The sequence below is a fragment of the Chelonia mydas genome, chromosome 9 (genome assembly GCF_015237465.2).
Source record: "Chelonia mydas isolate rCheMyd1 chromosome 9, rCheMyd1.pri.v2, whole genome shotgun sequence".
Taxonomy (NCBI): Eukaryota; Metazoa; Chordata; order Testudines; family Cheloniidae; genus Chelonia; species Chelonia mydas.
This window is the reverse complement of record NC_057855.1, coordinates 42566498-42578159: the sequence shown is the minus strand read 5'-3', so window position 1 is coordinate 42578159 and position 11662 is coordinate 42566498. Positions and strand designations below refer to the sequence as shown.

Here is an 11662-nt window from a genome sequence, read left to right as displayed (position 1 = left end):
TTCTTAATTGGCCCCAGGTGTCTTAATTGACCTGGAGCAGCTGCCATTTCACTTATCCTGGTACCAGGGATTTGTTTAGCCTGGAGCTAATATATCTATTGCTCTCTACTTTTCTATAGCCATCTGGCCTTGCCCCATCACTATATATATATATATATATATACATATATACATATACACATATATACATGAGAAGAACACTTCAATGGTGTATTTGTGGCACCTGAGAGACTAACCAATTTATTTGAGCATAAGCTTTCGTGAGCTACAGCTCACTTCATCGGATGCATACTGTGGAAAGTATAGAAGATCTTTTTATACACACAAAGCATGAAAAAATGCGTGTTTACCACTACAAAAGGTTTTCTCTCCCCCCCACCCCACTCTCCTGTTGGTAATAGCTTATCTAAAGTAATCACACTCCGTACCATGTGTATGATAATCAAGGTGGGCCATTTCCAGCACAAATCCAGGGTTTAACAAGAACGTCGGGGGGGGGGTTTAGGAAAAAACAAGGGGAAATAGATTACCTTGCATAATGACTTAGCCACTCCCAGTCTCTATTCAAGCCTAAGTTAATTGTATCCAATTTGCAAATGAATTCCAGTTCAACAGTCTCTCGCTGGAGTCTGGTTTTGAAGTTTTTTTGTTGTAATATCGCAACTTTCATGTCTGTAATCGCGTGACCAGAGAGATTGAAGTGTTCTCCGACTGGTTTATGAATGTTATAATTCTTGACATCTGATTTGTGTCCATTTATTCTTTTACGTAGAGACTGTCCAGTTTGACCAATGTACATGGCAGAGGGGCATTGCTGGCACATGATGGCATATATCACATTGGTGGATGTGCAGGTGAACGAGCCTCTGATAGTGTGGCTGATGTTATTAGGCCCTGTGATGGTGTCCCCTGAATAGATACGTGGGCACAGTTGGCAACGGGCTTTGTTGCAAGGGTAGGTTCCTGGGTTAGTGGTTCTGTTGTGTGGTATGTGGTTGCTGGTGAGTATTTGCTTCAGGTTGGGGGGCTTTCTGTAGGCAAGGACTGGCCTGTCTCCCAAGATTTGTGAGAGTGTTGGGTCATCCTTCAGGATAGGTTGTAGATCCTTGATAATGCGTTGGAGGGGTTTTAGTTGGGGGCTGAAGGTGACGGCTAGTGGCGTTCTGTTATTTTCTTTGTTAGGCCTGTCCTGTAGTAGGTGACTTCTGGGAACTCTTCTGGCTCTATCAATCTGTTTCTTCACTTCCGCAGGTGGGTATTGTAGTTGTAAGAATGCTTGATAGAGATCTTGTAGGTGTTTGTCTCTGTTTGAGGGGTTGGAGCAAATGCGGTTGTATTGCAGAGCTTGGCTGTAGACAATGGATCGTGTGGTGTGGTCAGGATGAAAGCTGGAGGCATGTAGGTAGGAATAGCGGTCAGTAGCTTTCCGGTATAGGGTGGCGTTTATGTGACCATCGTTTATTAGCACTGTAGTGTCCAGGAAGTGGATCTCTTGTGTGGACTGGACCAGGCTGAGGTTGATGGTGGGATGGAAATTGTTGAAATCATGGTGGAATTCCTCAAGGGCTTCTTTTCCATGGGTCCAGATGATGAAGATGTCATCAATATAGCTCAAGTAGAGTAGGGGCGTTAGGGGACGAGAGCTGAGGAAGAGTTGTTCTAAGTCAGCCATAAAAATGTTGGCATACTGTGGGGCCATGCGGGTACCCATAACAGTGCCACTGATTTGAAGGTACACATTGTCCCCAAATGTAAAATATTTGTGGGTAAGGACAAAGTCACAAATTTCAGCCACCAGGTTAGCCGTGACTGTATCGGGGATAGTATTCTTGACTGCTTGTAGTCCATCTTTGTGTGGAATGTTGGTGTAGAGGGCTTCTACATCCATAGTGGCCAGGATGATGTTATCAGGAAGATCACCGATGGATTGTAGTTTCCTCAGGAAGTCAGTGGTGTCTCGAAGGTAGCTGGGAGTGCTGGTAGCGTAGGGCCTGAGGAAGGAGTCTACATAGCCAGACAATCCTGCTGTCAGGATGCCAATGCCTGAGATGATGGGGTGCCTAGGATTTCCAGGTTTATGGATCTTGGGTAGTAGACAGAATATCCCAGGTCGGGGTTCCAGGGGTGTGTCTGTGCGGATTTGATCTTGTGCTTTTTCAGGGAGTTTCTTGAGCAAATTCTGTAGTTTCTTTTGGTAACTCTCAGTGGGATCAGAGGGTAATGGCTTGTAGAAAGTGGTGTTGGAGAGCTGCCGAGCAGCCTCTTGTTCATATTCCGACCTATTCATGATGACGACAGCACCTCCTTTGTCAGCCTTTTTGATTATGATGTCAGAGTTGTTTCTGAGGCTGTGGATGGCATTGTGTTCTGCACGGCTGAGGTTGTGGGGCAAGTGGTGCTGCTTTTCCACAATTTCAGCCCGTGCACGTCGGCGGAAGCACTCTATGTAGAAGTCCAGTCTGCTGTCTCGACCTTCAGGAGGAGTCCACCTAGAATCCTTCTTTTTGTAATGTTGGTAGGGAGGTCTCTGCGGATTAGTATGTTGTTCAGAGGTGTGTTGGAAACATTCCTTGAGTCGGAGACGTCGAAAATAGGATTCTAGGTCACCACAGAACTGTATCATGTTCGTGGGGGTGGAGGGGCAGAAGGAGAGGCCCCGAGATAGGACAGCTGCTTCTGCTGGGCTAAGAGTATAGTTGGATAGGTTAACAATATTGCTGGGTGGGTTGAGGGAACCATTGCTGTGGCCCCTTGTATCATGTAGTAGTTTAGAAAGTTTAGTGTCCTTTTTCTTTTATAGAAAAGCAAAGTGAGGCTCGTTCACCTGCACATCTACCAATGTGATATATGCCATCATGTGCCAGCAATGCCTCTCTGCCATGTACATTGGTCAAACTGGACAGTCTCTACGTAAAAGAATAAATGGACACAAATCAGATGTCAAGAATTATAACATTCATAAACAAGTTGGAGAACACTTCAATCTCTCTGGTCACATGATTACAGACATGAAAGTTGTGATATTACAACAAAAAAACTTCAAAACCAGATTCCAGCGAGAGACTGTTGAATTAGAATTCATTTCCAAATTGGATACAATTAACTTAGGCTTGAATAGAGACTGGGAGTGGCTAAGTCATTATGCAAGGTAACCTATTTCCCCTTGTTTTTTCCTAACCCCCCCCCCCCCCCCCCGACTTTCTTGTTAAACCCTGGATTTGTGCTGGAAATGGCCCACCTTGATTATCATACACATTGTACGGAGCGTGATTACTTTAGATAAGCTATTACCAACAGGAGAGTGGGTTTGTGTGTGTGTGTGCGGGGGAGAAGGCCCAACTTGATTATCATACACATTGTAAGGAGAGTGATCACTTTAGATAAGCTATTATCAGCAGGAGAGTGGGGTGGGGGGAGAGAAAACCTTTTGTAGTGGTAAACACCCATTTTTTCATGCTTTGTGTGTATAAAAAGATCTTCTATACTTTCCACAGTATGCATCCGATGAAGTGAGCTGTAGCTCACGAAAGCTTATGCTCAAATAAATTGGTTAGTCTCTAAGGTGCCACAAGTACTCCTTTTCTTTTTGCGAATACAGACTAACACGGCTGTTACTCTGAAACCTGTCAATGGTGTATGTACTGCTGTTAGTACTGGAGTAATTTCCTTTCTTTAAAGAAGACTAATAGGGATTCTAATTTTCATATTGCACGCATTGCTAACAGGTCTCAGCTACGAAGCTTGTACATAAAGATTTGGATTTTGTTTGCAGATTTCACGTTAGTAGAATACTGTGTACAAATACTTCACTGCATAAGTATATTCCAGATATTTTGTTTTCAAACTGACAGATTGAACATTTGATGTTGCCAGACAGCGGGTGGACTGAATTTGTAAATTTGTTGAACTTTAAGGTGACAGTCCAGGTTTAAATATGCTACTGCTTGTATATTTTTGAAAGTATTCACCTGTAGGGCAAAATTCTCCTATCGTTAGTGAAGCAAAAATCCCATGAGCTTTCTGCTCAAGTGAGGAGCACAGACTTTGGCCCTGGTTTAAATTGCTGCTTTATCATTAATGAAAAGCACGGTTGGGTTTAACTATACTCTCTAATGTGAGGGTGACGATGTTAAACCAATAAAATAAAAACGAGCAGGATCTTATTAAAGGGGTAAAGGCAAACTGCCACATTTATTGTGAATACAGAAAGAATCATAGTAGGCAGTTAGTTATAACATTCCATTCAATTTCATATTTATTCACACATTCATTCATACACACACACACACACACACGTTCTGCAAGGTTGTTATCATAGTTACCAGCCTTAGAGTTGCTCATGCGAAGCCACTGGCCAGGTGGCCTGGACATGAGGAGGGAGCAGGGCCTCGTCAGATGCACATCTGATGCTCCGGGAAGTTGGTTTGCAGAATCAGACCCCAAAGTTCTCACTTTCTAGAATCCATTTTTATAGGAATTTCTTCCTGTGCCAGTCTATGGGAATTGCTTCATCATGCTGTTGCTGAATCAATCAGCAGATGGCACATACCTGACGGCTCCGTGCTGCCATATGTTATCTTGTTCTTTGGTTCTCCTATTCTTGAGGCTGTTGGGTGGATTCCAGTCTGCCCTCCGGGGGTCCTCTGGTTATATCCACTTGACGCCTTCTTCGGCTGATGGACACTGGATTCTTAGGCTGGCACCTCCCTGATCATTCAGTTATTATCCACACCAAGCATCCATCCACATACATCCTCTATCTCTATTTTAATCACAGTTGTTAACAAAGCGAGATGAATACAACAAAAGGGCGGGGAGTCTCTGGGTGCTGTTTCTGTTGTTACAGAGTATTGCTTTGAGTCTCTCTCTGTGTGAGTAGTTGTTGTTACAAAGAATTGGTTTGAGAACAGACTCTTGTCTTAGAATGTACTAACACAATTAGCAGTTTTCAAGTTTCACACATAGAGGGAGAGAAACAGTACCAAAAACCAAGAGACCTCTTAATTAGTAATACCCTGGAATTTAAACTATGGGGAATCAAACTCATTTGTGATTTTAATACAGAACTACTTTAATATGATCCAACAACGATGGTGTTTTGATGGGAAAAAACACCAGAAGAACTAGTTTTTCTTAGTGGCTGTACTAGACAGATGATAGTCGGAGCTTGAAGTGTTTTTTCTAAGTTTCAGAAAAGAATATTTTCAATGAATTTTATATGTTAAGTTTTCTCCATTCCCCCCACCCCCCCACACACTTTGTAAAAGCATAAACAGGAAGGGGCAGAATGTCAGCTTGTAAATGGAGCTATGCTTATTTATTCCTGTGAATCTGCTACCTCTCTCTTTCCCTCCCCCTCTATCTTCTGTATATGCCCATTTGTAATGTTCCACCCTATCCCACATAACTGTTTGCTGTAAACTGATATAATCACTGCTAACATTAAAAACAAAGCATCTGATAGGGACAAGTGTCAGTAAAATCCCACGGCTGCTGAACATAATGAAAGAAAGATTGTTTCTGAGCTCTGGGTGAAAAAGAGGATTTCAAAAGGTCTTATTGTTAAATGTGAAAAGCCTTCCTTGCTCTTGAAATAAGATTTTCTAGCATAAGGTTCATGCCCTCCATTTTATAAGTATCCTTGCATAAACTGCGTATATTCATAATTTAAGACACATTTAAGCAGCAGCTTAAATCTTTGCTTGTTTAAATAATTCAGCACCGTCTCATCTTGTCCAAAAATAGCAGTGGAGTTTCACCGGCATTATTCAAGGGTGGAAGATGCAGATTACAGAAAATGAGTTTGGATAGCTGAAAAATAGATGTAACTTCTAATGCACATATTCCTTTTCTGTCCTTCCACATGTGTTACACTCATGGCTAAAAGAGGGTTAAATAAGGGGAGTTACTCACTCTCTTATCTGTGCTGTAGTGTGCATATCACAAGTCAGTTTACAAAAAAACTACACCCAACTTTCCCATTTTGCTGGACCTGCACTAAATATTTGGGAGTATTATGCTCTACACCTGCTATACTCTCTCGTTTCCCCTCAGACATTTCTCTTTTGCTTAGCACAGTAGAAGAGGAGGTTAGTCAATGAAAGGAGTCCCTCAGAAATTGAGCAGGAAATCATACTGATTATTTTACACAATTATTATATAATTATTATTTTACAAAAAATATCTGTTTTTTCCCCCTAGCACTTTTTCCCATCCCCTTCCACATCTATCAGATTATTGTCTAACTTTGTGCAGGGTAGACCCAGGGCTAAGTGAAAATTAGTACGGTGGAGCAAATGCAAAGAGGGACTGGCTATTTCCAGAGCTCAAGCTTAACTAGGAAGGGGGACATCGAAGTAGGGTGACGATATGTTTCCCAAGGGAAAATGGGACACCACACGGGGCCAGCCCGAGGCCCCCACCTGGTCCCCAAGTCCTCCATGCCTCCTGCCCGTGGGGCTGGCCCAAGGCCTCCTTGCTCCCCCAGGCCTCCCATGCATAGGGCTGGCCCAAGCTCCCTGACGTCTACCTGCACGGGGCTGGCCCGACCCCCTCTCTCTCCTTTTGCCCACAGGGCTGGCTCAGGCTGAGGTGCTCTCCTGAGCCCTCGTCTAGCGCAGAGCTGGCATTGCTGCTCGCGCCGCCCCCCCCACATTGCTCTGCACCCCGGTTGGGGTCGAACCCCATTTTTTTTTCTTTTTTGGAAAATGTGCATTTGTCCAGTTTGCTCTTTTTCAGCTGATCAGTTGGCAAGAACAAATGGGACAAATGCCCAGTGTGATGGGTCCCCCCTGGAGTGCCATGTGGAACTGGGATACCACTGAGCCCCCCGACCCACCAGCCTGGGCTCCTTTTACACTGTACTGCTGTGACCAGCCTGCACTACCACTTTACAGCCAGCTGCATTTACATACAGATGCTGTGATCAGCTCAGTATGGGGAGGCACAGCTAGGGCACCTCCCAGTTCCTAAGGCATGCACCTCCTCTCTGGAATGTAAATCCAAAATTATACCATCTTGCGCTGCAAGTTTAAATTATATTAACTATAATAAACTATAATTAAGTGATTATAAGAGATAGCAAACGCATCAAAGCAGATTACCTAGTAAATAAACAAAACACGCAAACTAAGCTTAATATACTACATAGATCGGTTATGAATATCAAATTCTCACTCTAAATCTGAGGTGGGCAAACTATGGCCCACGGGCCACATCCGGCCCATGGGACCCTCCTGCCTGGCCCTTGAGCTTTTCTTAGCTGCTTGGTGGATCTTATATTCCTGAGGGCATTCTGTGCCAAAGAATTTAAAATTCTGTGCTCAATATTTTAAAATTCTGCATAATTCTACAGCTTTATTTGTCAGTAGATAAATGCAGAGGCTCCAGCATGGAAGTGGGAAGCACAGGCCACTGGCTGCACGAAGGTGGGAGATCACCCTCCCCCCCTCCCCCCGCCCCGCAACTGACCCTGACACAGTACAAGGGCTGGGCCTGCCCCAGAAACACCCTGGGGCCCTGCCCCTCTGCACCAGGAGCCCCAGATGTCAGGCAGGCAGGTTCAACCAGGCAGGATCCAAGTGTGAGGTGAGAGGATTCTGTGTGGGACAATCTGGGTGCAGGCAGCTCAGTGGGGGGTCTAAGTTGGGGGGATCTGGATGTGCAGAGGCTCATTGCGGGGGTTCCAGGTGCAGGGGCAATGGGACTCTACAAGGGCTTCCAGGAGAAGGTGGTTGGGGCTCAGCGGAGGGTCTGGCATGGGGGTCTCAGAAGCAGGGGGTCTGGGTGCTGGAGGAGTGGGGCTTGGTGGGGTGGGGGTCTTGGTGCAGCTAGTTGGGGGTCAGTGGCATGGGGGTCTGGATGTGGGGCTCGGTGGTCCAGGGCGGTGGGACTCGTCAGGGTGGGGGTTTGACTGATGGGAGCTCAGTGGGGGGTGGTCTTGATGCAGGGTTGGGGGTCTGGAGGCAGGGGCTCTGGGTGCAGGGGGTTGAGATTCGGTGGGGTTTGGGTATGGAGAGCTAAGGGGGTTCTGGGCGTATGGGGCAAGGCTTGGCAGGGGTGTCTGGGTATGGGAGGTTTGAATGCACGGGGGTTGGGTGGATGGGGGAGCAGCTCCCCATACAGTGACCCCTCCCCCCACAGCTGAGGAGCTATGGGGGCAGGAAGCAGGGGAGGATGCTGAGCTTCCTGCTGCTGTGGGAGGTTTCCGGGGGTGGGTCTGATGCAGCCCCAGCCACTTCTTGCACGGGGAGAGGAAGTCCAGTTCTCTCCTGCCTCCAGCCTAGCCGGGACTAGCAGCTGATCTCAGCTCAGGATAGGAGCCACAGGCTGGGGTGTCCCCAGCCCTGCGGTGATTTACCTCTCCGCTGGCTGCTTCAGGGTGCCTGAAATGATGTACCTGCATAGCTAGGGAATGGTGCATGACAGTTCTTGCATCTTCCCTTTGCTTCCCTGTCAGAAAGTCATTTTTCTGCAGGGAAGCAAAGAAATCTGCAGGGGATATGAATTCTGTGCACGCACAGTGGCGCATAATTCCCTCAGGAGTAATCTTACCCACACGGGAAATGGCTTCCTCCTCCCCTTTCTCCAGTGGGTCATTAGCATTTTCACTGACACTCAAGTCTTTAAGACAGGATGAGAATCCTACTAAAAAGACAGAGTTCGTTTTCACAAGTACATCAGGAACAGCATTTTGCAAAAGTGGGACCTTATTTGGATACCATCTGCCACCCCTCTCTCTGTCCCCAAGAAGTCAGTTGTATGACTGCTCCCCTCAGGGGTCAGTTACACAGTTCCCTCTTAAAACCTAAGCCACAGGTGGGGTGCCTGGGAGCACAGATGCTGGAACAACTGTTCTGCCCTGGGCAAACCCTCCTATGTAATCAGTGAGGAGATATTCCCGTACTTCCCCAAATTCCTTCTCAACTCCCCCCTCTGGGCCTCCCTCTAAGATACATACTTCTGTGCTCTCTAGAGTGGGATCTATCATTTGTTCAGCTGTGAAGGGCTCACAGCTAACAGCCAGAACAGTCCTTTCACTGGCAGCCACTATGGAACCCTCACGCACCTCAGTGGTCTCGAGGATTCCATCACCCTCTGGGGTTCCCTCTAGGACACATCTTCCTCTGCCCCCTAGAGTGAGGTCTATCCCTTGCTCAGCTGCAACCTGCTGGCAGCCCGCAACCTGAACAGTTTTCTCACTGACTGGCAATACGCTCCCCTTTTCCTGGGAGGAAATGCTGCCTTTAGCCACCGGGCAGCAGGAACTGGTCTCAACTGCACCCACTGCTGGTAGCAGACTGTTTCCCATTGCTGGAGAGGAATTAAAGAGGCACTCTCCCATTCCCCCCCGCAGTTCCTGAGACTTCACTCTTTCCTTCTGGGGTTTCAGCATGGTATTCCTCCTTCCTGCTGGCAGACCCTTTTACAGCCCAAGCTACACTGAAAAAGTCATTCCCCAGTAATAATTGTGATGGGTTACTGGGTACAGCTGCTACAGTCAATTCAGCTTCCAAATCCTCAGTTTCCATGTGCACTTTAGCCAAAGGCACAAGGATTTTGTGACCTCCTACTAACAAAAGCTCTGCCATCTGCCCTGGCAGTAAGCTTTTTCCTAAACAAGGTTTCTCCTCACCACAGAAATTTCTGCACTGTATCCCTTCACCCAAGGAGTTCCTTGCTGTTAATTTTGACAGCCTTTATGTGCTTCCTGCCTGGCTATGCAGAGGCTACTTTTACAAACCCTGTATGATGAATGGCAATTGCCTGAGGTGCCTCTGTGCTCCGGGTAGCAGCATTTCCATGGGCTGCTTGCTGCCTCTCCCCCTTCTCCCCCAGCCCCAGCACAGGGCATTCTCCTGCCGACACAGCTTCTGCTGCTCGCGCAGGTGGGTTTATTATGCCATGGGTGAGCTCTCTCCCACTGGCATATAGAGCCTCTTTACCAGATACGTTGAGCACTGTATGTGTAGATATGCCTTAAATGTGGTGGGGGCTTAATTTCTTTAACTGCTACTGGGTCCCAATGGATTGGGATTCATCTGTTCTAGTCCAGGAAGAAATAAACCCCCATACTTACAGTGCTACAGCAGTTCTTAATACAGTAGCCTTTTACAGGAACTATAGTATTTCCAAAGTCTTAAATAAAAGAGGTAAGGAATTCTTAAAGACATGGGGTCATTTTGTATCCTCCCAAGGAAATATTTGGGAGAAAGTCCCAGGAAATTCTTGGGAGGTGAACTTCCTTTTCCCTCAGAAGCGGGAGGGTTTAGCGGGCTGTGGAGTGGGTTTTATCTCCTTACCCTGCAGACTTTGGGAATAAACAGGAAAGGGAAGCTCCAGTCTAGCCCTCTGCTATTCTCCTGGCTTCTCCTCCTCACTGGCAACACCGCTACTTGGCCCATCAGAAGCTGCTGCTTTGCCGGAAACACATGTGCTGATCCTAAGTTAAATAACCTATTTCCTTTTACTTATGTAGGACTCCCAAAGTGTTGCCAGGAATATATCCTTGGTCTGTGGAGGCCAGCATGTTGCAGAGAATGGCAGTTTCCTGGCATCAGCCCCTCATAGCCCTGAAAACCTGGGGTGGACTAACTAAGAAGAGCTCCAACAGAGAGGCTCCTTGGCGGGTCCCAGAGGGAGGGACAGTGTCACAGAGATGGTGCTCCCCCATTTTGTGCCTCCCAAGCTAGATCTGTCCACTCTGACTCTTCTACCCTTATGGAAGTGAAGGAGATAACTAGAGCCATATTTTTGTATATCTTCACAGTACCTCCTTTTTAATAGACAAAATACCCCCAATCTTCCTGAGGAAATAATTCAGTTTCAGGCAGTGGACGCAAGGGATTGCGGCTTTTATGTACAGGCCTTTATGACGCATTGTTCCAACTAGGTACCTCTCTGGCTAAATAGGAAAGTGAATTTAAAATTGTTCCTTTGACTAAGAAGAGCCATCCTCTCTTTGGACATGTACCAAATTCCCTGTAATGTCTGTTAGGATCTCTCAGACATCACCTAACATTTTCTTGAGTTGGCCTTATGTTCCTATAAGACAAAAAGTCCTGTGCAACCAAAGTTTGTGACAAGGCTGTGGCAACAAGGATGCTTTGTATAATAATGTATGAGGTTACCATTTCTTTGGAAACTTGTTTTAACTTGGTTAAGTCAAACCTTGGAACAGTGCATAGATTTAAACCTAGCCTTGTTTACTGAGATGTGGAGTTGTATCAGGACAAACGATAGAAATGCCTGAATTTTAGCAAAGCGCTTGTAGCTGTTACTGATTAAATCGCATGATGTAATTTGGAAATGTGTGTGAGGAAAGTAGGGTTCCCAATGTGAGACAGAGATGGATTACGTCTAATCATTGACAAAGTGCAGACTTATGAGATCTGGTATTACTTAATCTCCATCCACATATAAGTCTTCATCACCAAATGTATATTTAAAGGTTGTGTCACTTGGCTGGCATCATTTAGCTCCAATGCCAATCAATAGTAAAGGGCATGTGATTGTTTTTGAACTTGCCTTTTATGTACATTCAGATGTGCCAGTTTAAAAACTAGAATGTGAAAGGGATGCTGTCAAGATTGGTAGGTCCAAAATTTTCATTGACTTCAAGGCCAAAAGGGATCATTGATCTAATAGTCTGATCTCCTGCATA

General features: G+C 45.9%; 1 protein-coding gene across 19 annotated transcripts in view; it reads left to right on the top strand.

Moving 5' to 3' along the window:
- The window catches only part of ST6GAL1 (ST6 beta-galactoside alpha-2,6-sialyltransferase 1), a 256245-nt gene that overhangs the window by 2881 nt on the left and 241702 nt on the right, over window positions 1-11662 (top strand). The gene's annotated exons all lie outside the window — the stretch shown is intronic.